The sequence below is a fragment of the Molothrus aeneus genome, chromosome 5 (genome assembly GCF_037042795.1).
Source record: "Molothrus aeneus isolate 106 chromosome 5, BPBGC_Maene_1.0, whole genome shotgun sequence".
In the NCBI taxonomy this organism is placed as follows: domain Eukaryota; kingdom Metazoa; phylum Chordata; class Aves; order Passeriformes; family Icteridae; genus Molothrus; species Molothrus aeneus.
In genome coordinates this window covers 12,857,015-12,870,143 of record NC_089650.1, presented here as the reverse complement: position 1 = coordinate 12,870,143, position 13,129 = coordinate 12,857,015, and the positions used below count along the sequence as shown (strand labels likewise).

Genomic DNA, 13,129 nt, shown 5'->3' with positions numbered 1-13,129 from the left:
TTAAATAGACTATTAAAAATAAACATGGGACAGCTTTGGCAAAATCTATCCTTTTAAAAAACATAAAGGAAAGAAGCATTTGATTTTCAGATTATTTCTCCAATTAATCCTTTCATTCCTCACTGTGGAAGATAACAATCATCTATGTATAAATAATGATAAGAGCAACTGTGTGTCCTCTGTTGTGGAGAATATGGAGAGGTTCTTACAGATTTCTTTTTCTTTTGCCCTTGAGGGGCTGTAGGTAGTCATTTCAGCAAGCAGCAAAAGAAAAAAAAAATAGATATTGTACCAAATCCCAAGTATTCCTGAGCTGAGGCAGCTGGTTCTGCTCCTGCACCGTTCAGCCTGCAGGATGCACCCTAGCCCATATGACAATTTCCTACAGGAACACAAATAGCTCTGTCATTGTTTTGTTAATTTACTTGAGAACGCTTATCTCAGCAAAGACCAGCTCTCATTTTCCTCGCAGTGCAATTCAATTCAGAGTTTAAGGAATGGTGGGAGATCAGACAACATGCAGTCCTCCTCCCTTTTCCCTGCTGAGACATGCCCACCACTTTAAAGCAAAGCCAGTGATGTTCTCACTTTCTGGCTAATCGATTCCACCTCTAAAAAGGACTGACATCTTAGCAGCACTGAGGGGTAGCTGGAAACACACCTTGGCTCCTACCAGAGCCAAGTGCATCTGAGTTCTCTGAGGTGCTGTCCTCTTTTAGCACCTCTCCTCTGCTTTCATGCCTGCCCCATCAGCACCCCCCGAGCCGCAGCTTGTCCAGCCCTGGTGTCAGAGAGAGAGCTGCCAGCTGACAGGGCTGGAGCAGGCTCCTCCTGGGGCTGCACTCTGAGCACCCAGGGTGGCTGACTGCAGGGCAGCGAGAGCTCTGGCACTCAGCACACATCCTAATCCTCTCACATCATGGCAGGGAACACAGGCTGAGCAAGAGACAGCAGCCTTTAAAATCCCTGTGTCTGTGCTCACTCGGTGATGCTGGGCGCCCTTTCAGTGTCCAGGATGCTGTGAAAGCAGGCTGGGCTGTGCACAGCCTGAATGCCCCTCAAAGCCCACCTGTGGCTGAGCATTGCAGCAAAAAAGAGCAGGTTAAAGAAGACTGGGGGAGAGAGTTGGCATGACGACCACAGGAGGCTTCTAGGTGGCCTCTACAAGATCTAATCATTACCCAGGAAAGGGTGATAATTACTCCTTAAAGCTGCAGTGCAGGAACTGGCTTCATGGCAGAACACAGGAGGTTGAAGAGATAAGGGTGTTAGCACAACAAAAATATGTTGCTGTGATCCCTAACAATGAGGAATTATTAGACCTTCAAAATAAGCAAGGGATTCCTCTTGTTTAGTTATCATCTCTATGTGTTCAGCTGCAAAAAAACCTCTTCTTTTCTGGTTGTGCTTTTAATTTTGTTCTTTTGTTTAAGAAGCAATAATGTACAATGAATAAAATGTCGATCTGGAGCTTTTCGTGTGAAATAAATAAATTCTTAAAGAAAAAAAGAGTGAGAGCTCTCCTGGGCTTTTTGCCTTGTTCTTTTTGTTGTATTGCATTAACACCACTGCCAGAGGGTTAAGAAACAGCTTTAACCACAGCTTCCTCCTGCCTTGAAGGAAAGGGCTGAAGACCTTTTAGTTTGTTCCATCTACTCAAACTGGAATAAAAGTTAAATTGAGAACTTTTCACCTGCTAAGGTGTACAGTCAGAAGTCTCTGAGCCTCCTAGCTGACTCAACCTGAACATACCCAAAGAATATCAGAAAATACAGAGGATGCATTTTTTCCTTTGCTGTTGTGCTGTAGGCATTTGTTATGCTGTCATCCTTAGCACAAAATCAGGGCACCTTCAGCTGGTCCTGTCCACTGACCTGCACTGAGGAAACTTGATGTTCCCACTCTTAAACAGTGGAGAAGAGAAAGGTGCAGGGAGGGCAAGGGGCTCATTCAAGTCATAGACAGCATCACAGAACATGCTGATGGCCAGATCCCCTTGAGAGAGAATGCCCAGCCTGCCTGTGCCCTGGGAAAAGGTGATTCAGACAGTCTTCAGTGGGACTGAGTCTTTAGAAACTGCACTTTTTGTCCACAGCAGCCAGAGCCAATGACTCTCCTGTCACAGACATCTTTTATGAAAAATCCTTTCCTCCTGGGAATTTTTTCCTCCTGGGAAGTTGAGAGGCCTCAGGAACAAAATGTAAACAATTATTATCTGCTGCTGTGGAATGCAACAGGTGGATCTTTGATTGGCCCATATTTTTGTTTCTAATTAATGGCTAATCACAGCCCAGTGGCTCAGACAGAGAGTCCAAGCCACAAGCTTTTGTTATCATTCTTTGCTATTCTATTCTTAGCTGGCCTTCTGATGAAATCCTTTCTTCAATTCTTTTAGTATAGTTTTAATATAATATATATATCATAAAATAATAAACAGCCTTCTGAAACATGGAGTCAGATCCTCGTCTCTTCCCTCATCCTGGGACCCCTGCAAACACCATCACACTCTCCCTGAAGAGCAGCACATTTGATATCTGGGCTGCCACTGTGTCCCCAAAGTGGGTAAATCCTGCTGCTGCTGGTTTGTGGGGCTAAGTGCTTTCTCTCTGCAGCTTTGCACCTGCCTTTCCCTCAGGGAAACTTTCCCTAGTGTCTTACAGTAGTTTTGGTTTTAGTAAGAACCTGGCCAAGAAGGACAAAAAATTTCAGGTGAGCACAGAAAGTAAAGCAGGCTGAGCATTGTCCAGAGAAGAGGGCTCACCTGATGATTCTGGCTACAAAAGCAACTCTCCCTAAGCCAGAGTTCCCACTTTGCTCAGAAGTGCCCACACTCTCAGAAGTGTGTGGCAGCAAAGGGAACAAGCACACAGTGGTACCACCACCCCAGCAGAAATTGGGATACCATCCCATCTGTAGCTGCCTGTGCCAGCAACACCAGGGGTCAGTGGAAAGGCTCTGACTCCCCAAAGGCCCATGCTATTAGCTAATTTGCAGATGGAATAAAAAGCAACTGAACATTTGAAAGATGATATATCATTAATTTCTTTCTATGGATGCCCAAATTTAGGTATGTTTAAGGGCAAGTTTAGTGCTGACTGTTCCAGAAATGCTGCCAAACACTTTAAAAATCTAAACAGGAAGAGCAGACAAAGCTTGTGAGAATGAAAATGTTTTTTTATACTATTTCCATGTTAGAAGCTGAGGTACAGTAGGTTACTGAGTTTATCCAAGGCCATGTCAGCAACGTGTGGTGAAACCAGGAATTCAGCCTTTGTCACTACTTTCTGCAAGTACTAACAAGAAAATGACTCCTCATCTTTTTAGCTATGTGTAATTTCCACACCCTACTTCGATTTTTAAGAGGAATTGAAGACAATAATGTGGAATATTAATTGTCAAATCTGTCATTCAGAAAGGATGGCAGTGCCTGACTTACCTGGGCTTTTTTAAACCTGTTATTTTGCATTTCCCTGTGCTTCAAAGTAGGAGATAAACAGTCTCACTCTTTGGTAAAGAAAGGGAGAGAGATAGTTACAGGCTTTCTTCAGACAAAACATAACCAAAGCTTTTGTTCATCTTCTTTCTTTTTTCTTTCCTTACTTTTTTTTCCCAATTGTGTACTTTTGGGATTTTTCCCCTTTACTGAAGCACATAGCAAAATAATTAATATCAGTAGGGTATTTCTTGCAGGAAACTGCTTCTGATGTCAAAACCTTCCAGTAAAAATCCCTACATTTACTCTCAGTGGATAGATTGTGGAAATGACTAGCAGACATCAAACAGACATTTCTAATGAGAATTTAACAGTGAGGCCTTCATGTATTCTTCTAGTGGCAGTTAAGTGTGCTGGCTATCACAAATGTCAAAAGCAGAAGGAAAACTTATTTTACCTTACTTCTTTCCCACTTTTCTTCATATTTAAGAGCCTTCTATGTTTGGCTAAAGGAAGAAGCTTCACAACCAAGATTCCCTGTTTAAATTCTCAGTGTTAGGGCTCAAGGTCATACTGAGAAGGCATGACATTGCCAGGTTAAATATAGCACTTTCTGTGGTGGTGGCCTCTCCTTTCATGTCCTTCGTGCTCTGACAGCTTCCATCAGCTGAATATACAGTGCTAGAAAAGTGAAATTTGTGTGGGTGAAAGAGGCCAGTAATGGATCAGGGGATCAGATTGAGCATGGAAAAGCAACAGCAGAGAAAACATCTCTCTTTTACTTCTCACCAAGGTCTGGAGCAGCTGCAGCCTCAGTACCTTTTTGTTGGAGGGATACTGAACATTTTAGGTTATCCTCCTTTCCTGAACAAAAACTTTCCCACTAAGCATCTCCTAAAGGCTCAATTTTCCAACATTCCAGTGCAAAGAAAAACCCTCTGTGTGGAGTCTGTGTGTTCCTTTTTTTTCATTTGGCAGCACCACAGCTGAACTTCACTATCTGACAATCTGTGGGAAGCAAATCCCTACAACACTGTCATGGGACCAGGAAGAATTATTGTCCCTGCCTCAGGATGCCAAGCCAAAGCCTACCCAAGGTAACAAGAGTTGGTCTCTGACCTCAGCAGGCTTTGTGTCAGGCCACAGGAATGTGTCAAAACTCATGCAGCAGGTGGGTGGCATGGTCAGGAGCTTATCTGTGATCAGCTTGGTCTCAGTCCAGTGTGCTAAGCGAAAAAATATCCTCTCTACTTCAAGCCTGATGCTTGCACAAAGCACTAGCACCCTTATTCAAGCACTAGCACCCTTATTCCAGGAAATGTCTGGGGTATTCAAAGGGTTCTTATGGAGAGAGATCAAAGAGGTATCAAAATGTCTAATAAGATTGTAACCAACCATCAGTGAGTCCACCCGCCTGTGTGTTGGTAAGTCAAATGGTACAAACAGATCAAAAAAACCCCATCAATTCCTAAGTGATTTTTAGAATAAGTGGAGAACATAAGAGCAGGTGCTCTTAACTAAATAGCTGAAGACATGAAATAATCAAAACATTGAAAAATTATAAACTTATTACTGCATTAAGAGCGCAAGACAAACTGCTCATAATTAGTGAACTGCTTAAAAAGTACTGAAGGCAGAAATAAATGAAATTAAAAACAAACAAACAAAAAAAAACCAAAGAACAAAAGAGAAAGTAAAATCCACGGATTCAAAACAACAGACAGTTTCTGATTCAGTGAGGTCATGTGGAAAGCAAATTGGAAGAGAAGGCAGGAAAAAAGTTGTTGTGAAATGTGAAGGTCCAAGAAGTTGCTTGAGCCAAGCAACCATGTTTGTGGAAATGACACTTCATGTCTGGTGAAGCCCATGGCTAAGGGAGGGAGTTAAAATAAAACACAAACAAAATGTCAGCTGTAAATGAAGAGGATCAAGGATGCACAAACTGACAAGAGCTGGTGGGGGTGTGTGCAGAGAGAGGAACTGCAGGACATTTCTCAATTCTCTTAAATTCTGCCAGTTCAGGAGGGAGCCAGTGGGATCTACTGCACATCAAGGGACTATTTGGAATAATTAATGAGGAAAAGGACTTTGCAGAGGTACTGAATTATTTTTTTGGTTAAATCTTCTGTGCACATGATGCTGTGCTGATATCCATGTTAGACCTATTTCTTTTCCAAGACAAGAAAGCACATGAGCTGTCAGAACGTGAAACTCTGAAAGGGGAAACATTGGAACAAATTGATAAACTAAACAGCAGCATATCAAAAGGACCTCATGGCTATATATGCAAGGGTTTGGAAAGCATTTGAAATTGAAGTGGCTGTGCTGATAGCAAAAATATGCAAGTTGTTGCTGGAGTCAGATACGCTGCAGAAGGGCAGGGGGTAGCAACAAGCATACCTATCTTTAGGACAGGCACGGGATTAATCTTAGGTATTATATACTGAAAAGCCTCATTCTACTTCCACCTTAATTGACTGAAACTAACAAAAACTGGATTTACATATAGGAGAGGATAAAAAAGAATAATAGATTTTTTAAGAAAATGTTGTCTGATATATGTTCTTTGAAGCATCAAGTTAAAAGACCAAGAAACCAACCTGACAAGTCTACATATATAGGTACTTCTATATTGCATTAAATTCTTTGACAGATTTAAGTTGTGATAGAATAGGAAAATTACTATTACAAGCTGGAAGCTGGTTAAGAAAGAGAAAAGAGAAGCTACACATGAGTGATCCTTTTTCACAGCAAAATATTATCAGTCAGGTTGTCCAAGAACGTAGAACTTTACTTGAATTATTGCTCTTAGAAAAAAAGAATAAGAAATTAAGTATTTTGTAGTATGTTAATTGAGTTGGGAGAACCTAACATTTGGGTAGCTAATGGAAATTAATATTGGCTGAGGCAGAACAGTCACAGGTAGAGTGAAAGATCTGGAAGCCTTTCTGGATTCTAAGCCAGCTGTGGCCACTCATTATGGCATTACAGTGAACAACCCTATTCTGCTCTATTACAGCAGTGATCAGAAAAAAAAAACCAAACTAAACAAACCAAAACTTTCATTAGCATGGGAGGAGTAAGAGGTGTTAAAATGGAAATTACTTTATTGTTCTTTTCTTCTCTAATGGGGGATTAAATGAGTGACGCCTATACAATGAACTGGCTGTTCTAGTTGGTCTTTTCATTTAACATAACAGAGAGGTATCAATAACACTGAAAGACAACTAATTTAAATAGAACAAAGGTTGTCTGGAATATGATTTTCCAAGGAAAATATTTAATTAACCTACTGAATTGCCTGCTACATACTATCACTAAGGTACTGAACTCACTGGGACGCAAAACCGGATTAGTTGCTTATCTGGCCTGTGAGTACATCTGCAGCTTGTCTAAAATCTCTAGAGGTTTCCACCTGGGGAGGGAGGTGAGTAGATCTTTTTGTCATTTGGAAAAGATCTCTGGGTAGAGAGCAAACCCAAGCTGATGGGTATAAAAACCTTTTACCTGAGGGCAGTACAGATATCTAGGGCAGCATTCACTACACCTGCCTTTTTTGGTAACCAACATTGATCAAAACACTCTACAGGATGAGACAAAACACCTGTCTTATCTAATACTGTAATCATTATGTTCTAATGCTCTGTAAGTGGATGACTGATGCCGTTTTGAATAGGAAAATAATGAGCAATGAGAACAAATAACACAAATTCCCTTAATTATTCATGCTAACATTCATGAAAGTTTTGAAATGTGCGAATGTTTTCATGAATAAATCATTGGTCACTAGCTTCCTTTAAAGGATTTCAGAAATAATAGCAGAATAAGCTTGTTGCCATTACTCATGAACAAAGTTATGAATAATTTTCAATATATGACTGCTCTGTTTTCTAATTGACTGAGCATGAGACAGATGAGTTTAGAATAGACATCAGTAATGCACTGCAAAGCTGAGAGAAAGTTTCTCAGGAATCTGTGAAAATGCTATGGTCTATATCAGAAACTTATTTTTTCCCCATGTATTGTTTTTGCTAATTTTTGTTTCTCACGAGGTGGAACAGATTACAAAAGAAAAGGATCTAATCTTCATGTTTGAAGATCATCCTGTCTGCACAGAAATAATGAGATCTTTATATACTCAGGCTACCTGAAAATCCTGAGCCAGAGAAATCACTAAGCAAGAAAATTCTTTTAAATCACCTTGGTTTCCAACACTAATTTTGACAATGATTCAGAAGAAAGACTTATGGAGATATTTTTGTCTCATTACACCTCTCTCAAAGCCACAAAACCCCAAACAAAACCAAACACCAAACTGTAAAACACAAGCAACCAAAATCAAAGAAAACATGCCCACAGTTTACTCAGAGCTTTTCTAAGAGCTTAGGGAAATCCTGTAAAATGCTGATTTACAGAATTTCTCGCCTATTTATGTTGTGACTTCTCACAGAGATCTTTATTGCCATCACTGCAAGAGGCGCCCCGTGCTATTCCCAATGCCCATTATCACATTGCATTTCCCTTTCAGCAGAGTCTGATGAAACAGAGCTGTTCCATGAACAGTTGTCAAAACACTGGCATATTCTAATTACAATACTTGCTATGTTTCTGTGAAAGTCAAATTTTGAGCTCAATTGCACCAGAATAAAGCAGACGCAATTAAAATCACTGGAGGCACCCCTGATTTGAAAGAATGTAATTAAGATCAAAATCTGGCCCATGGAGTCTCAAGAAATACTGGAATGATGGGAATCAAAGAATCATCTTGTCAAACAGAAAACATGCAGAAGACTCTGAGCAAAGCAGCTAGCCCTAAATGTGGTTTCATTTAACCTGTATCATATCCTTAAAAACAAATATATGAAGCACGTGAACTACTGAAATCCCACTGCACATCTTAGTGGCATTGGCAAGCATTCTCTAAGAAGTCCTTGATGGAAACGAAATGAAACTCACTTCACCCTACGCTATCCTCCTGGAACTTCAAATTGTGCTATATGAGAGAATATTCTTTGGAAGATCTGCTGATGTATAACCCTTCCTATGGGGAATAGATGGTGTTAGACATAGGTAATAATATAGATTATAAGGTAGGACAGGCAGTCCAAAATGACTGGCAGCTCCACAGCCTAAAGCATTTCAACATAGCAGCAAGCTCAGGGTGTATGGGAAAAGGAGGCAGCCCTTTAATGCAACTTCAGGAGTGGTCTCAACTTTTAATTCTGCCCACTTCAATCAGGGAAGTGTAGGAAGCTGGTGGGATAAGTCAGCAAGGGATCCCTCCTCAATTTAATGTGGAGAGCTAGGGAATGCAATCTGCTAGGCACAGGTGTTTGGCAGTCAGCTGGTGGGATGTGGACAAGCAAGTAGGGAACTGTATTTTTTGGGCAGCTCTGACACAGGAAAAGCTGTGGAGACCCTGGCAAAACTGAAAGCTATCTTTGCCAAAATAGAGGAACTGGAAAAGATGGGTGGGTGGTGTGCGTGGAGTCCCGTTTAGCCTCAGGAGTTCTCAGTGCTTGGCTCTTTGTGCAGCCTGGTTCTTAGAGATGAGAATCTCTGAGATGGATCTAACAGGCCTTGAAATGCTACCACACAATTTAATGCTACCATACATTAAATGCCAGCATACAATTTAAGCTTTTTAAGATTTGAGGCTACAAGCATTTGTGGAAAAGTTATCCCTGTCAATCATATGAGCTGCATCTGAACCCCTTCAGCTTTCCTTAGCGTGATTACTGTTGCCTATCCCATCCACCCACCTAAACAGCCAGTAGAAGGTCAGGGCAGCAGTTTCACGAGTGAGTAATCCTCTTCTGTGCCTTCAAATCTCTCAAAATTAGCTGAGAGTGGCTTCAAGCTGTGAAGCTCAAATCCAGAGAGATCCAAAATCTCCAAAAAAATGGTCAGACCTAGTCTGAGCTTCCCAGCTTCAATTTCTTCCCACGTTTTACTCCACAGTTTAACCCACCCAAGCCATAATCTCCGAGTGACCAAACCAGGATCAGTCGAATCAACTGAGCATTAGCTGCCCTTTTTTGCAGCTTGGGATTTAGCAGACCTGACTGGCAACAGACACTGGGAAGAATGGAAGAATGTTCTTTTCTCACACCACTTGCTTGTCTCCCCGTGCCGTAGTTGGCTATGAAGCCTCACATTCCTTGGTCCCGGGGATGCTCTTCCTCGCCTGCCTCTGGCACTAGAGGGCGCGGGGACCTGGGCTCCGGGATGGAAATAAAACTCTCCACGGCTTCCTACTTTGCCTTAAACTGAACTCAACTTTCAAAGAGGTCCTGATTTCACAGAAAGGGAATTGGCTTCATTATTACTGGCTTGTCTGAGTTCCCCGTGCTGCATTGCTATGGAAACAGGACCAGAAAATACATCTTTTGCATGTAGGTCATGATATTAGCGGAGAAGGGAAAGCTGGGTGAACGGGTGAGTGGGTTACAGGAGTGAAGTGGGACAGAGCAACCTCCTGGGATTATATTAACAACAGTGAGGGATTTCATAGTAGGTGTCCTCAAAAGACTTTTGAATGAGGCACCAAACGGGCTGCAAGCATTTTGAGTAGCTGAGAACCATGACATACACACAGGGATTCAGCCCAGAGGTGACAACCAAAGTGGCAGTGGGCACTGGGCTGAACACCTAGGAGGGAAAAAAAAAAGTTTTGTTTATAGATTCTGTTTTTAACTGATGGCCTCAGTTTCCTCCTTTCAGTGTCTGTGTCTCCATCCTGGATGGATGTGACAGAGCACATCCAGGCAGCTGTGCCTTCCATCTCCTCAGGACATCCTTGATCACACATGGTCCAGGCCTCCCTGAGCTCTTTCCAGATGCAGAGTTACAACCATTAGGCTAGAGGACACTACTCAAAATCCTGGGTTTGGATGGGAGAAAAGCATGACCTCTCCTTTTTATAATTTTGCCCTCCATCCAAAACAAGTTGGGGATATCCTAGACCCCCCCTCCCCATATATTGTGCCTTGTTCCCAGGTGGACTACAATGCAGAAATCAGAGTGCTGAGGGGGCAGCTCAGTGGGGTACAACAAACCAGTGAGATTACTGCACTTCTCACTCTCCTGGTGCAAAGCCAAACAGTCCAGGCTCCTGCAGAGGGGAAGTTCAACCAAACTTACACTCCAAGAGATCCTAAAGGAACAAGAAAGTGTATTCTGTGTAGCTTAAAGAGGTTTATAGATGAATCACCGAGAGCAGCTGGTGGTCATAAACCACACAATCAAAGCTGGTGTGTATTCAGACAGGGGTTGTGATTGCAAGTGATGCAATACCATAAAGGCAGACAGCATGCATCCTTCTGCTCTCCTGTATTAACCTTCCTTATCCTTTTTTATAGTTTGTGGATTTGCTTTATCCACCAAATAGCTGCAAGAACAGGCTGTCAAGCAGAGGTTAGACCTTCTTTTTTTGTCCTTGCCTTTTTCTTTCTGCAAAGAGAATATCTTCCTTAAGGGACAAGGACAAGCCAATGTGCCAACACACTGGTTGACACATAAAAATGGGAATGGATGTCATTCTGGCTAGATTTACAACAAGAATTTCCAGCTGGAAAAGCCATCTCCTTGCCCTGGGAGGAACTTTAGCAAATCAAAACAGTAAGAATAAACGATCTTACAGGGGTGGGAGGAATTGTCCTTGTTCTTCACCCAGTAAAGGGGTAAGGACTCACCCATGGGCCGGGCACAGCCATTCTCCAGGAGCACCTGGCATCAGGGCCCTGGGGCTGGGGTGCCCCGCAGGGGAGAGCAGAGGAGCTCCCAGCCCGCCTTTCCCCATCATCCTGGTGCTGGGGCAGCCCGGTGGGAAGGCACAAAGCCAGGAGAAGTGCCCTGGCTGGAGGGACGGCCAGGATCAGCTTTTGCCCGAGAAGGAGCAGAAAGCACTTAGTCCCTTCAGAGTCCCCGACACAGCCTTATTGTGGGGCTGCACGAGCACCTCGATGCCCCAGGGCTGTTTCTGGGTGGAAATTTTTCTCCCACAGCTTGATCTGAGTTCCCTCCCAGTGTCAGCTCGCTCCTTCTGGCCCTAAGCACCCCATGGTGGTGCACGGGCGAAAGTAAAAGGAGCCCGGAGGCACGGCCGGGACCGACTCAGCCGGACCGGGACAGGGGGACGAGCCGGCCCCGGCCCCGGCCCATCCTCTCCCGCATCACCCTGCTCCCTGCTCCGGGGAGCGAAGCCAGGGCAAGGATGCGGGGAAGCGGGGCCGGAAATGAGCCGGGGAAAGCCCAGACCCTTCCCACCTCCGAGCCCGCTCCCCTCCCCGAGCAGGACATGGGAGATGGGGCAGCGGGAGCTGCTCCCGGGCACAGCGGGGACTCGGGGGGCGAGGGAAGCGCCGGCAGCTCCCTCCCCGGCACCCGCATCCCTCCTGGTCCCGCAGGGCAGGGATCCCGATCCCGCCCGCCCCGTCGGGCCCGACAGCGAGCTCCGCTCCCCGGGGACGGCTCCGCTCCCGCTGACATTTTGCAGGAGTCGCCGGCAAACATGTCACAGCGGGATTTGGGAGCGGCAGCCCGGCAGATGAACCTGTGTCGGAATGTAGCTTTTGTAATAAAACCCCCCTGTGTGCGGCGCTTGAAAAATGTGAAGGTTTCTCTACTGTGTCTCGCCCGCTATGCCACGACAGGCTCGGTTCTGGGGTTAATATCGCAACTGAAACTCGACAGACAAGGGCTCTGTGCTGGGGACAATCGCTTTGCCTCTCGCTGCTTCTCACCGGTGGCCCGCTCAGCTGTGACCCATTCAGCAAAAGTTTCCCTATGGTCTGCTCTGCTTGTTCTGCCAGGAAGCAAAAGCTCGTCTCTTAGACATTGTTTCCTTGGCGGGAGCTTTCCTATGAGAGCAGCGGATGAAATCCTAGGTGCGGCGAAGAAGGGGCGGAGGGTAGAGGACGTGAAAGAAAAGCCAAGAGAAAAAAAAAAAAAAAAAGACAAAAAAAAAAAAAGATGATGGAAAGAAAAAAGAAAAAAAGAAGAGAGAGGAAACGTCAGTAAAAAGCAAAGCTTTCCTACCTGTGATCCAATTAGCAGAAGTTGCATCTCATCCCGCTGCAAGCGGCTCGCTGGAGCGGCGGCGGCAGAGGCATGCGGGCTGCGCGCCGTCAGCGCCCGCAGCCAGCGGCTTTATCTTCCTCTTCCATATCTTCCACCAGGAGCCAGGGGGGCTGGGCTGGGGGAAACACAGAACGCTCGGTACCGTGATAGTGCGGGGAAAGAATAACAGCTTGGGAGCTTTAAACGAGAGGTGGCATTGTCCGGGCTGATGGAGTTTTTGCCTCTCGCTCCCTCTCGCCCTCCCACACCCACAGGCACACACATATACACGCACACCCTCGGGAGTCGCTGCTTCAGTTCAGCCAAGCTGAGCTTTAAAAAAAAAATAAATAAAATTTAAAAAATATAGAGCAATAGTGCTATCGAACCTGACTTAAAGGTTTAGACAAAACTGGAGTAATTAAAAACAGGTGAAGCCGGGACTCGTGAGTGAGCCGGTAATAATTTACACTTCCCCAGAGCTGGTGGGGAAATGAGGGTGAGCTGCCGCCCTGGCTGGGCTGGTGGCGAGCGAGGGAAGCTTTGCCTAGGTGAGCATCTCGGGTGGATGTCCTTGCCGGCTGCCGCGGCTGTGGGTCCGCTCGCTGCCCGCCCGGAGGGCGTGCGGGGGTGTGT

General features: G+C 44.6%; 1 protein-coding gene across 2 annotated transcripts in view; it reads right to left on the bottom strand.

Annotated features, from left to right (window-relative positions):
- Positions 1-12,799, bottom strand: part of CHRM2 (cholinergic receptor muscarinic 2) — an 88,616-nt gene extending 75,817 nt beyond the window's left edge. For both annotated transcript variants that reach the window (XM_066549689.1, XM_066549691.1), the window contains exon 1: positions 12,473-12,799. The gene's annotated coding sequence lies outside the window, so the exon portion shown is untranslated. The remainder of the gene's footprint in view (positions 1-12,472) is intronic.
- Positions 12,800-13,129: the final 330 nt, after the last annotated feature.